A 15,049-nucleotide genomic window follows, 5' to 3' on the forward strand; every position below is an offset into this window, starting at 1 on the left:
AAGGCGCTCAATGTTATGCGCTATTTTATTAAGAGGACCGTGTTCTTTACGAATACGTGAACGTTGTAATTATGCTTTCTGGTTTTACGAAGGATTTTTCTTTTGTAATGCTGGACGGAAATCTGACTCCTTCTCGCGCAACACCGGTGGTAAGTATAGAGGATTTCAGAAAGGGACTACCGTCAAGCACCAGGGAAGAGGCAAATAAAGTTTCCTTCTAAGATAAACAAGCTGACTTGTTTGGTTCACCGAGGACACCACGGACACTTGTTATATAACGTATGCAAATTTGCAGAAAACAAGGTATCAGTGATTATTTGCAAAGCTCATTAGTTATCCACCAATGTTAAAGCTTGGCCACACATTGCACGTAACTCTCCTCCAATATTCACCAAATGGGAACTCGGCGTGGCGTAGAGATCAATTGGCACACGAGGAAACATAGCGAATAAATATATACCGCATGACGCTTTCGAGCACTTCCGTCAAGATTATTTTACAAAAACTAGAGTTGATCTATGCGCATTTAATGCCGCATGCTCATTTGTCCCATTACTCCTCCCAATATCACTAAATTTGTTATCAAGGCATGTATACTTCTCCGATAACGTAGAGCTCAATTACGCGCATATCGCATAAAAACACGCGCATATATTCTATAGAGTGCATGCATGCGTGATTTACTGGAAGTGCCGCATTTAATGCAGAGAGTTCAAACTTTTCCTGCACATCGCCCTTAGACCTCCTCTTATTTTCGTGAAATGTAAGCGAGGCGCCTAGTTTTGTTCATCGAGAGAATCGGCGAAACCTGCTACGCATGCCTCATGTAACGCACAAAAATGACGTAAAGAAAAAGGTTCAGTAGTTATCTGCAAATTTCGTACTAGGCCAGAAACGTTAATGTTGTATGACACATTAAACCAAACGTGGCCGCCATTTTCACTGAATGTGAACGCAGTGTGTCGTATAGGTCTTTCAGGTTACTGGGGAACATAAGCAATCACGCCTTAGTAGCTGAGGCTTTCAAGTACTCATTTGATAACTTTTTTTTTACGGAAAGTATTACTTATTCATACCAATCTCAGGTCGCACGCACATTGGACATAATATTTTCTTCGTTTCCGTCACACTTTATCTCCAATGGATGCTGTACTTTTCCAGAACAATGGGCTAAATTTTACACCATTCGTAAAATACAGTTACGTGCACCCTAGACACCTAAATACATATTTCACTACCAATGTGTTATTTGACCAACTTGCTTAGAACATCGTCTGTGCATCAACCCAAGATTCTAGTAATTTTCAGTAAGCGTAAGCAAAGTTCATCATAAACACCGTGATAATCTACTACAAACGTCTTCACATAAGGTATGAAAGAAAGGCCGAAAAACTAGTATTTAATAATTCTTTACCAAACTCAGAAAGAAACGCAAGGAATTGACCTTCCCTCGCACATGTCCTCCCACATAGTCTCCATTCGTGCCGTATAATAACTGGGTATCAAGTTTTTCTAGGACTTTTTTGCAACTCGCCTGCACAGGTGCTGCCGTATTGGAAATTCAGTGAAGCTTTTCTGTAACCACTTGCGAAGCGCGGATTTGACGCGCCTTTTCTACTTCCGCAAAGGAGTGCTAGTCACCAGCTAATACGTTTATGGCGAATTGTTATGCGGCAGGTCATTTAGGATTTTCTTCCTTTACTTGCGTCAGGGGACACTTGACAAAATGCCCAACATCTGCGTTCAGGCAGTTCATGGAACGTTTGCGCACTGTTGTTTGGTGCCCATGTCATTAGCAGTGCTGAAAACTCAAATGCGGCCATCATCGCTCTAATCTGTCCTGACCACTCTTCCCCTTCGCCGCTCCCCTTTCTTCTCTTCCCTCTGTGTAGAGCAGCACGCAGGAGAACATTGCCGTCAGCCTGACCTCTCTGCGGTTTCTTGAATAAAATATCCCGAAAACACTGCAGATAAAGGCCCTACAGCACTTTAAAAATTGACGAATGAATTTTTGTTGCAAAACCGCTATTTAACTGGTGCTCTTGAAGCAATGCCGACCCACTACACATAACAATTTCTATATTAACTTAAGTTATTAAGTATGCGGCACATGGAGTGCTTTCAGGACAACGGACAATATTTCGAAAGTGGTTCATCATATGCGCTTGAATAAGCAATTTTCCGCTACGGGTGTAATTATTCTACATACTTCAAACTTTCTTTACTGGTTACCCCATACCATGGGACGATCTCATTGATTTGAAACATAAAACAGCTGCCTCTTTCAGTTCTCCCAAGGCAATGTAGAAACTTTGTAGGCGTTTCATATACAACGCCTTTATGCCTGAATAGCAATGAAAAACGCGCGGAGGACGGTACAGTAAAATTCAGACACACGCGAACAGTACGAGCGCTGTTCTGTGTGTCTTAATTTTAGTGTCCCGTCCTCTGCGCGCTATTCATTGCTATTCAAATCATGCACCAGCAAGCCCAATATCTACGCTGCCTTTGTACCACCGGAAAATTTGGTTGAAGCAGAATTTTAGTCCTTACCAGAGACGCTTAGCAATTTGCCTACGCATCCCACCTGACATGCCAAACATCTCCTATGAAAATAAATTTGATAAAGTGTTTTTTTTTACAGGACACTGTGAAAACACGCACATACGTAACGGTTTATACTGCGTGCAGCCGCCCTGTATACCTTCGCTGTAAATAATTTTATATTTACGTACGAGTGTACTAAGCCTATGAAACTTTCTTATTTGTGATTCACAGAGGTTTGTATTGAAACTGACCTCTTGTACGTACAAATCTTGGTCTGTTCATAACATATTTGTTTTTTTACGATTACACTTTGCATCAATTTTTGTGGCGTACCCTTCTATTGTGCTTAACATAAATATAATTACCCCAAGATGCACAAAAAGAAGAAAAGGTTACCCTGAACATTGAAATTCTGAAAGCAAGGCTTCAGTTTCTGCATGAACGCTGTTTTACGGCTGGCAGAAACTCGGTCAAGCTGACTTTCCTGCTGTCCCCTTGTTTTCGCCAAATATTGTATGGTTCGGCGTTCTTTCAGTTTGCTGCACCGAACGTTACCTAAACTGGCTGCTAACACTTTCTAACGGCACCGGTCATTTCCAGATAACGAATCACAACTTCCGAAAGCACGCTTGACATCAAGCATGGCCGATAGCTTTTCATGGTCATATTTTTCTATTCAGAAGGACTAAACTCAATTCTTTCATAACATCGCCTCCTTTGTCGTTTCCGCCATGGCTCGAAAGCAAATACCAATTTTCTGTTTACACCAGTCTACTAGCAAAATAAGAAAGTGCGAATACAATGCAAGTTGTAATGCCTTTGCACTGCTGATCATCCATTGTTCGTGCGTTTAAAGAAGCCGCACTTGCTGAAGCCACATTTCGCTTCATCATAATTCCAGCGTCTGCGATAATAATCTGCTGTGTTGTCTAAGCGGTTTTGATCTCAGAAGTTCGCTGATTCGATTATCTGTACTAGGAAGCTGCATCCTGAGGCGACCAGAGCTCGATGATAGATTGCTCGTGTTAAGAGTATTGGGGACACATTGCAGAACACCGTCCTACTCAGGTAAAATCTCGTAGCCTCTCACTAGGCATCTTCTTTGGTGGAAATAGATTCAAATAATATATAAGCATTTAGTTAAACTCATGAGACGGGGTAACATGGTGAAACACACCGGAAGGCACGAGTGTGGATCAGAGAGCAACAGAGGTTGTCTGCATTCTGTAATCTAGTGGATATTAAGAAGCGATCCGTGCAATGCGTAGGGTAGATAACCGGCGATTTGTTAGAGCTACACAATTGTTGCCAAGGTAACGGAAGTGCACCTGAGCATGGTAAAGGACTAGATGAAGCGTTGTAATCAGGAAACTGGTCGGCATGGGATGGAGCAGGGCGGCAAGGCTGGAGTGAATGGATATCGATGGAAGATGCCTTCGTTTCTGCAGTGGACACAAAACAGGTACTTTTTGTAGTACTGACTGTTGGGCGTTTTGGTAAGAAAACACGGACGAGAGCTCGTCCGTGTTTTCTATTTCGTCCGCGTTCGTTTGCACCATTCTTCCTTGAGTTTGTTTTCTTGTCGTTGTTAGTTATGATGATCATGACGTGGAAAAATTCTTGAGCTGAGCAGGAATGTTTTCCAAGCATTCTAGTATTATCGTCCCAATATTCGTTTGTCCTCCTCGTCGTTACGCCTTGATAGTGGATCTGTGTTGCAAAAAGTAACCTTTATTGATCAGCGCTTATTCTATGTCACTGAGCTTTTCTTTTGAGATTGTCCGCTCAGGGTTAAATTTTACCTAAAAGCGCATAGGCTGTTCGAGTAGTTTGCCTAGGGTTCGCCCGCTGTACAAAGCGCTATGGACTGCATTCAACGTTAATCTCACAAGTATGGACAGCCATTCCTTTTCCTGTCTGACGGAATGTGGAAGTGTTGCATTGGCCTAATATGCTAATCAGAACAATTCGATCATTCGGGGTCAAGGTGATGACGGCGCAATGGGAGTAGGAATGTGTGGCAGATTTCCCGACTTTTAGTTGTCTTGATGTAAGGTAACGATTTTCATAAAAACGCGCTAAAGACGAAGACGAATGACACACACCACGACAGGACTGACGCTACTTCCAACCGCTGTTTAGTTCAAACGATCAGCTATTTACGCACTGCGCATAACGTACATCATGCACTCATCATCATACACACGAAAGCTTGTATAAATCATTCGGATCATATGTGTGCGACTGTATAGTCAATCAGTTCATGTGCCTAGATATCTCGAAATAAGAGTCACTTCCTTTTCCTGCAAAGCCAAAAAGGGCAGCTGACGCACTTGTCACCTGCCTTCCTTATAAACTACGCTTCAGCTATTTCGCGTTCTGATGCTACTTTCCAGTGATGCTACTTTCCAGTGGTTATCTAATCACTCCGTGATTTTCGGCAACCACCTTCTTGATGAGGCCGCCATATAAGCCCACACTTACGCATAAGTCCCTATCGCATATAACGCATATACTAACGCATATAACACTATCAAAAAAGGATGCAACAGGGGAACACCAACGATTTTTTTTTGTGCGACATTACGCTGGCTCCTTTGAAGATACTGCAGCATTTCAACCGTCATTTGTGCATACTTGATTAATCACTGCAGCTGTGATTACTATTAAATTTCTCCAGAGGAGACACAACATTACCGTACCGCCTACGGCGGAGTGCAGCTTTCATAAACGCATACGCCTTCCTCATATGAATAGCTGACTCTCCTATATGCAGTCACGTTAACTGTGAGACCATAGAGTGCTTCCTCTGCCGCTGCACCCGATTTGACGTTAAACGTCAGTTTCTTTGGGGCGAACTTAGCAAACGGGACGGTCCACCCTTTACAGAGGCAAATATCCTGGGTGCATGACCTCATCCATTGTCAACCAAGAAGGCTGTCCGGTGCTCTCATGACTTTTCTAAAATCAGCGGTCCTGAAAAGAGGCTGCTGTGTTATTCAACTGCTACGCGAGGCAACATATCCCTTACTTTCGCCCTCAATTCCACATTCTCTCTTCTCTGTGCATGGTAGTAAACCGAACGTCCGTCTGGCTAACAGCCTGCCTTTCCTCGTTTTTTCTCTCTCTCTTATTGCTCGGGGTACACAGAATGGTGAGCTGTAAAATTACTTGAGCACCAAAAAGTAAATGTACTACTAAATATCTCGCAGCGAAGCAAAAGGAATGAAGAAAGCAATGCAAGCGAAATCTTTACATCTCAGAACCACAGTGTAGCAAAGTGGAGGGAAGGGTGGACAAGAAAGGGCAACAACCACTAGTACTACTTTATTCTGCTTGCCTTAGTGTCGCACTGTTGTTGCAACGTCGATGAATAACTCACCCACCCTACTGATGTACTGAAATCTTCGCTCCATTTCCTTGATATCTGGACAATACTTGAGTTACGTCTACTTGTGGTGTACATATGCATGCTGTTCAGTAAAAGAGTCTGAAAATAATACCTTCACCGTATTCGTCAGAGCGTTCGCATAGAAGTGCATTCTATCTTCTCGTGGAGAAAACATAGCGTACCATGGGAAGTATCGGAAACCCACGCGACCAGGGACGTAGCCCGAGCGGAAGGCCTGCAATTACAGGGCGCCATTAGAGCCGATGTCCGCTCTCCCTTGGGTGGTCCCACACCCGAAGCGTGAGTTCGCGTGCACGACGCCTATCCTCGAGGTCATCTCTGCTCAACTCGGGTCGAAGGAGGCACGGCCAAACATGGAGCTCCGCTATATATCTATACCGGGGGTAATGACAACCGCTTAGCAGCAGAGGCAGTGGAGATAGGTTCGTGTGTGTACATACCGGTACCGCCGATGTATCACCAACCCTGGAAACAGCAATGATATCTGAACTAGGCGCTGTTCAGCAATGACAACCATTTAAAGCGAATCGGCGAGGTTGTTCCTTACGGCCTGAGGGGGGAGATGCTTCGTGCGATAAGTTGCGTATCATTCTTCAATAGCTGAATCGGCTTCGAAAGACGGTGTGCTCGTGCGTTTGCGCAACTCCCAACGCGTATTTATGTTTTCGCTTTCATAACTAATATTTTATACAGATCCGCTGGTCGGGAAAAAGAAAACATTGCCGGTGAAGTCGCCAGAACACGCGTGCCTCCATCACGAGCGTTCATACGCATTCCGTAGCGTATTCGAGGAAGAATGTCTTTTTTTCATTTATTATATGCCTTTAATTCTGTTCACGTGAGCCTTTCGAAGTTGTTTTTGGAGGTTCCTTGAAAAAAAAAAGAAATAGAACGTGACTGACGGAACATACATGACGCGAACGTTGCTACCAACAGGGTTCAATGACGCTTCGGACAGCGCATCCTGTTCGGCAGATCGCGATGTTCGTAGACTGCGCACGTATGTTGAACACGAGAGCGAGGAACATTGAAATGTATAAATTGCTCAAAGTTACCTGTGCACTTAGGTGAAATCCTGGGGATAATTGTATGAACGTGACTACACTATAACATTTGGTTTCTGCTCGCAACTTCAGCAGTGTCCAATGCAGAATGAAACAGTCAGATTCCAGAGATACTGTACGGAATGACTACACAATTTCAGTGACAAATTACAAGACAATTTTACGATGTTAAACAAAGCACAGTGCGGTCTTGCCAATTATTTCGGAGGAAAAACATATGTGAGAGAGAAACGCTTAAGCGTGACCACAGTATTCCTCTGATTAGGAATGTAAACATAGCATAACGTCTCGGGTGCTCTGCAGATTGTACTGCGTCGACAACATCGAGCAAGCAAACACAAGCCGCTATTTACATTTAAAGAAAGTCAGCCTTGACATTATTGCCGAGTTGTCGGACATCAACTACAGTTCCTAGCAATGAAAACTCTGATCGCGGATACAACAGGCAAAATGGTGACGTATTATTATCATTAACCGCAACACAGCGGTAATGAAATTTGCGAAGGTGGGCCAAAGTTTGTTAAAAAGTTGTAGCATTAGCCATGACCGAGACTCACAAGGGCGCTGTGAGCGCCTCTCGCGTGACGTCAGAGCCAGTACTCGCGTCTGTCGTCTGCTACAGTACGGGCGGCGTACACGAGCCTCGAACAGTGTTTCAGTTGGTTTGCTATAGTTAGCTATGCTAGTACAGTTCTGGCGGAACATTCAAGTGGCTTTTTCGGCTATTTTGGGGCGAAAATGTTTGTACAAGCCGATGAACGATCTATTTCGCAATGACAGCGCTTGCGCTGCTAAGCGACGGAGCTCGGTCCAGCGTCTTGCTAAATTTTCATGCATGGTTCTAAACCCTGCAGAGCGCTCAGGTGAATAATCAAAGCATAAACGTAAAAAATAGGATAGGACATGTCACTAAATGATCTGATGAATATTTACTTGAGCAGAGCAAGCATGTGCCAAATGCTGGTTACCTAAACTTGCTACAGCATGTACCTTGATTTTAACCCTTAAAACTTCTTTTGTCACAAGTACAGGTTCACACTAAAACAAGCAACTTTCGCATGTGTAGACTCACGCGTCCAGTAGTAACGCGAGAGGCTGAAGTCACCCTGACAATGATTCTTCCGGAGGCATTTGCTTTTGGTGAACTGCCTACCAGAATAGATTGTTTGACGCTAGTTATAAAAGGCAGGGATTTAGGTGAAACGAGTTGAAGCTGGCATTAGTCAGTATACGGAAAGGTATACCTGCCCTCAGGCATTCCCTTTTAATGCTACGCGTTCAACTCGGCTCTGGTATTTGCGTGTTAATATTGCTTCGGGCACAGTTATGACAAATTCGTTTCGCTAAACATTTCTAGCCTAACCTTTTTGGGCTTAGGCACGACTCTGAGACAGCGCGGTTGAAGACAACAAAACGTCGAAACCTTGTTAGTCATGTGGTACACACTGACATTCCGATATGTGACTGGGGTTGTCAAAATCACGCACATTCATAGTAGACTTGGGATGTCTTTCTAATTTAGAAAGAGTGCTCAGCAGCGCGTCACTGGGCAACCACGGCTGGTGTCATGTTTGTGCGGTACTGCTTTGTAGCCTAACGATGTTAGATAATATCTAATGCCGTTAATTACCAAGAAAGCTTGAGTCATCGTGTTGCACAACATACTATAGCTTTCCTCTTCGAAACACCACAGGCTCCGCTCTGCTGCCTAGATGGAGTAGAGCTGCTGGTGTGACGTAGATACTCCAGCTAGAAAAATAATGGACTGCAGCATGGTTACAATTAAAGGTTCTGAACAAATGGGTTTCGTGAGGAATGGGCGCCTTGGCATAGCGATGACTGGTCCGTACCCTTGCAAGAGGGTACCATGCGCAGTATCGTCGAATAAAGGCCGGTACAGGCAAAAATGAAACATTCCACTGTATTCAACTGCTTTACTCTCTATCTTTCCAATCTAAATGCATAGGAACGGAGAAATCATTTCTTTTTTTGTGGGCAACTCTACCAATTACGGTAAAGTTTGTCGTGTTTACAAGAAAACGGTATAAGTGTAGTAACTACTAAGCGTGAATTTGACATGTATACTGCCAGGAATTAAAAAAAAGAAAATTCCTAAAGTCTGAGAACCCAAGCCTCAAGTTCGCAACGCAGCAACTGAGGAATAAAGACGATATCACAGCTTTGTGAAGTACACCTAACAGATTTAAAGTGTACGAAATTGTTGACTTACAGATTGCTCTGAAGATTGCTCTACTTTTTGAGTAAGACTCTTGAAAAATCCCATAAGGCACTGTAGCAATTACACTAAAGGGTTCTCTCAAATATCAAGTTTGCCTCCTGGGACGCTCTATCACATGTAGTTTAGAACCGATCAATAAGCCAATAATTCAATTAATGATGGTTTAATTTGACGAGTAGAATAATACGTAGATAAGTTTGCAGGTCCCAAAGCACAAGGCTGTATAAGGACGTCTTGTCAGAAAGATATGCAAACATTAAATGTGGATTGTAACGGCAGTACGTTTAGAATATATGGAGTCAGAATGTTAGAAATAACACACACAGTTCAGGAATATCAGTCCTTGCAATAGAAAGCAGCGTGTACATGATAACGATTCAAAGCATTACGTATTGGTAACAAACCACACCAACTCTTTTTTGAAAGTTATATTGAGAAAGATTGCTGTTGCACAACGATAACACCGCATCATAAGTGGTATGCCTTACATAGTTTGAGTGTATTGATGGCAACGAAAAATTCCCATCAATGGCAAATCTGGTTGTGTAAGCATTTACGAAACAATCACTCAGTAAATTATTGGTTCAAATTAATAGATTTATAGGTTTGAACAAGAAAACTGTTAGCGTAAACCCGATTCATTAATGAATACAGAATAGAAAATAAATTATGGGTTTTTAAGTGTTTAAGGTTTTTAAGGTTTTAATACCTGAATATGAGGCACGCCTAAGGGGGGGGGGAGGCTCCGGAAATTTGGACAACCTGGGGTTCTTTAACGCGCACCTAAATCTTAGTACGCGGATGTTTTGGCATTTCGCGCCCATCGAAATGTGCCCGCCGTGGCCACGATACGAATACAGAGTATCGTACAACTTCGGAGTAGGTGTGAAACATTAGAAATGTATGTATTGAATGTTTATATTCTGAAAAAAAAAAGAACGGCTACGGCTTAGCTCAGCTAACCCTGGATATGCAAAGCGAAAGCTTCGTTTACTCTGGTTGTGTCTTGGTTTCACTTGGTTGACTTTTGATTTAGCTGTAATTATTATACTTTGGTACACAATCATCGTTAGGCCAGGTGTGACGGCTGTGCCTAGGTCGGTGGATAGACATGACTGTGTCTTGGGATGTGTCTTCGGGCTTGGGTTGACACGCGTCGTTCGACGGTGTGACGCCTGTTGTGTCACAGGGAAAGCTCAAGTGCTAGATTTGCAAAGAGAAGCCGTGAACATGCGAAGCGTCGAAGCACAAACGGACAGAGCAGGTACGTGGTCGCTACATTGATCTCGGCGGTGTTGTGATCGGCCTTTCTATCGTCCTGGCGAGCCTGGGACTTCGAGCCGGAGCTGCGACTGTTGAGCGGCCAAGGCCTTTTCAAGGGGCACCGATGAGCTGCCCCCTTTCGAGCCCTCTTTCTGACGGTGGATGGGCTGTTGTGACCGACCCTTTACACCGCGACACCCTTCGGTCACGGTTCGAACGATTACCGGGGATGGGCCGACCGCCTCGTTGGGATGGTTCTCGGCACGGGTGAATTATGACCAGCGCGGGAATACCTCGTTCATGAGAAGTTTCAGCGATTAGCAATGATACGGCTGTCACCTGTCAGCAGCACAAACTGGCGTGTTCAAGCCAGAGATGCACTCAGTAGGACTCGGCCGCCACCCCTCAGAGTACCATCGGCGTCGGCGAAGAGGGCGGCCTCCTGACACCGGATTGGTGGGACCTGATGTCATGGACCCCCTGGCACCGGATTGGGAGAAGTGACTAAACAAAGATCCCACAAGGCGTAAAAGAAGGTACGGACGGCGGGTGAAAAGGACTCCCACTTTATCATCAACTTTTCTGTATTTCTTTCCATTTCATTGTATTTCTTCGCATTTTCTTGTACTTATGCAGATATATACGTGCTTGTCTAACGTCCTGAATATTGGACCCAGCCTCACGTTCACTCAATCCTCCACGATGAAATTCGATCCCACGTCTTCAAACCCCGACTCGCAACAACACGCGACGCCTCTTCCATTCCGGACCCTCTAGCAGTGAAATCCAGTGAAGTCCATGAAGCAGCCCGCCGGGCGATATCCGCGGGGTGGTTACACGCAGCTTGGCGCGACGGCTCAAAGCCTGCCGCTCCCGCGCAACGGTCAGAGAAGACGTCCCGACCTCGCTCTCATCCATGGCCAAGCTCGCACTAACCTGTTGAGCGTGGCGCTCCTCTTGCCAGGCGCGCGGCGAGTCACGTGGTCCGGTAGCGACACAGCTGCGGAGAGCGCATGCGCCATGCCTGTGGCGGAGCTCGGTGCGGCAAGTCACGTGATGCGTTGTCAAGGCCATGGAATCGCTGCGGTCAAATGAACGTCAAATTCCTGGCGATGGCGAAACTCGGCTCGGTTACTAAAGCTTTCACTTTAAACTTCCTTATGCACTTATGCAGTTATGCATAAGCACTTATGCACTTATGCAGCCACTTATGCATATATGCAACCTGATTCTGAGTACCGGAATATTTCCAGATAAATTAAAAATTGCAAAAATCTCTGTCATACACAAGGGAGGTGATAGAAATGACATAAATACTTATAGGCCAATTTCAGTCCTACCAATCCTCTCGAAAGTAGTTGAACAAGTTATGAACATCAGGCTACTAAACTTCTGCAAGCGAAACGATATCATCGCCGAGCAGCAATACGGATTCCAGAAAGAGAAATCTACTGAAATGGCGCTAGTAAAAATTAAGGATAAGATAATAGACAACTTTGTGCAGAAAATATATACAATAGGTGTTTTCCTAGACTTTAAAAAGGCATTCGACTCCATTAAGCACCCTGTTTTACTGTACAAGTTATATAAATATGGCATTAGAGGAACGGCTCTCACATTAATAAAGAATTACCTCCTAAATCGTCACCAGTACACGTTACGAATGCAAAATCCAGCTTAGGTCAGATACATTATGGAGTTCCACAAGGATCAATTCTTGGGCCGCTGTTATTTCTGCTCTATATAAATGATATAATTAACGTGCCCTCTACACCAGAAATAATAATGTACGCTGATGATACCAATGTATTCTTCTGCGGACAAGACCTAAAAGTCCTCCAAGTAGAAACCAATGTATGGCTGAAAAATTTGTCCACGTGGCTCTACGGTAATGAATTAGAGTTAAACACTAAAAAAACTAAGTACATTATATTCCGCGCTCGTAACAAGTGTATAAAACAAGAAATAGTTATCCAATTTCGCGATGAATTTATCGAACGTGTACCAACACATAAATTTCTTGGTGTCATCTTTCACGAGCATCTTGACTGGTCACCTCACATTGAAAAAGTTCGCACTGGTATATCTAGGTCCATTGGTATCATGCATAAAATAAAGAGCCTTTTGCCTATCTGGCTAAAGAAACAACTATACTACACACTGGTACATTCGCGTTTCCACTATTGTCTTCTTGTCTGGGGCACAGCACCTAAAACAAGCATAGAAAACATATATTTATTACAAAAGAAATTTTTGCGCCTAATAGATAATGCACCATGCCTTAGCCACAGTGCCCCACTGTTTAGAAAACATCAACTGCTTACACTGTGGAATGTTATAAACAAAAAGATAGCGTTAGCTAGTTACCTACAAATGCATTCCGATCCTACGGCTTTTTTTTCAACAATATCTAACGAAAGCACACACCTACAACACCCGGCACATATGTTACAATAAGGAAAAAATACGTACAAACTACGGCACCCAGAAACTTAGCTACAAAATTTCCAGTTTTTTAAACGATCACCATCCTGCTGTAAACATTATCCAAGAAAGTAAATCATTCAAAGCTTTAAAAAATAGCATCACTATGTATCTATTGTCACTGCAGGCATAACCACTCCTTTTTGTTTTGTGTTTTTTCTGTTGTCTCTTACAGCAATTTTCCCAATTGTACATACATATTCAATATGAAATAACTCTCGTCTCAATGTTACCAACCACTCTGTATTTCGATCTTGTTTAGTGTTTATTTTATGCGCTGAATGTCTTGTGCTCTCGAATGGGAGCAAGGGCACAGACTCCTTGTCAGGCAACCACTTGCCTTTTGGTATGCGCCCTAGGCAACTGTACCACGTTGTCTCTCTTAATGTATAGTTGTGACGTCAGGTGAGTTGGAAAGGTGTTATCACAGGATGAGATGAAAGTAATGAAGATGGATATGGTGAAGGCGTAGTGTAATATAAGGAAAGTTGAAGTAGTAAAATATAGACGTGCTTTGTGCAATACTTGTATGCCGTAAATGAAATGTACGCAATGCGATTTTTGTACTAATGATGACTATATATTATTACTCCGGAAACTTAGCACTCATTGACTTCGGGAATAAAATAATTTCTGTGGGTAATTACAAGATGAAATAAAATAATTTTGTGACTGGAGTGTAAAATCACGATTGTTACTTCAGGAGATTAATTTTAAAGCCATTATGACCATCTTTATCAGCCTATTTTATGTCCACTGCAGGACGCAGGCCTCTCCCCGTGATCCCCGATCCCCCTTTCCTGCGCCAACCGATTCCAATTAGCACCCGCAAATTTCCTCATTTCGTCGCAGCACCTAGCCTTCTTGGTACCCATTCTGTCACACTAATGGCCCAACGCTTATCTAATCTGCGCATTACATGACCTACCAATCATAACTAAAAAATTACAATACCAGTTCAATATATTAGTGAGGTCAGAGATATGTTTGTTATAATAGACAGTGAACAATGCAGAGTGTAGGCAGCATTGTGGTATCATTGGCACGTTAATATAGCTATGTGTTCGTAAGAAAATTAAGATGATTATTGATATCAATTAAAAAGAAGAGAGGTCCAAGCCTTGATCACTGAGGCAGGTAAGAAATCCTATAATGTTGGTTGAATAAACAGGTATACTGCCTGTTGTCGACCCGATATAGAACTTCTAACTACTTATAAGATGGGACTAGTAGTACCTATCGCAATGAGTTTTTTAAATCAAATGTCACGAATAGTGAAGGAAATGCTTTGATAAGTCTAGAACTACAGTGCCAGCCATGTTCAACCTGTGTATGGAGTTCTTTATTCGGGCATAAATAAGATCAGTGCTAGGTCTGAAGTGTATCCTGTTCTGAATAGAGCTGATGGTGTGTGAAAATATGACATTTTGTTAAATATTTAATTTGGTGTTGTTCAATGCCCCTTTCCATTATTTTACTGAAATATAGTATTATTGAGATTTGGTCATATTTAGTCACGCGAAATCTGTCTCTTACCTTGTATACTGGGATTTATTTGGATGTTCTTACTGTACCGAAAAATGTTCCGTTCTTAAAACTTGTTAATGCTATATGTACACGTATACTTAAACCATAAGTTAATAAAACCTAACTGCGTATACAATGAGCAAACATCGGCGTCTATTTAAGAATAGCAACGTGTCCCCTTAATTACTGAGTCAAAATTTTCTTAGCAGCGTTCCTCGTTTAGGTAGACATTGTTTGTTTAGGGATTATCTCTGATTTACTGATGGCCAGAAAGAAACGCATCATAATTCTTATTATGCTGTATTAACAAAAAAATCTCGCCTCTTCCCATATGAAGCACGTTATATACCTTCCTATACGCTGCTTTGACGCCTGCCGAAGAGGGCGCCATATAAGTAAGCGGTATTGACCTTGAACACTTAACGTTTATCCCGGTGGCGTGGAGAATCAATGAAAGAGCCTTGCACTTTTGCGTTGTAATTAAAGCTCCGTGCCACACCGGCCCGATGGAAT

The sequence above is a fragment of the Dermacentor variabilis genome, chromosome 11 (assembly GCF_050947875.1).
Source record: "Dermacentor variabilis isolate Ectoservices chromosome 11, ASM5094787v1, whole genome shotgun sequence".
NCBI lineage: Eukaryota > Metazoa > Arthropoda > Arachnida > Ixodida > Ixodidae > Dermacentor > Dermacentor variabilis.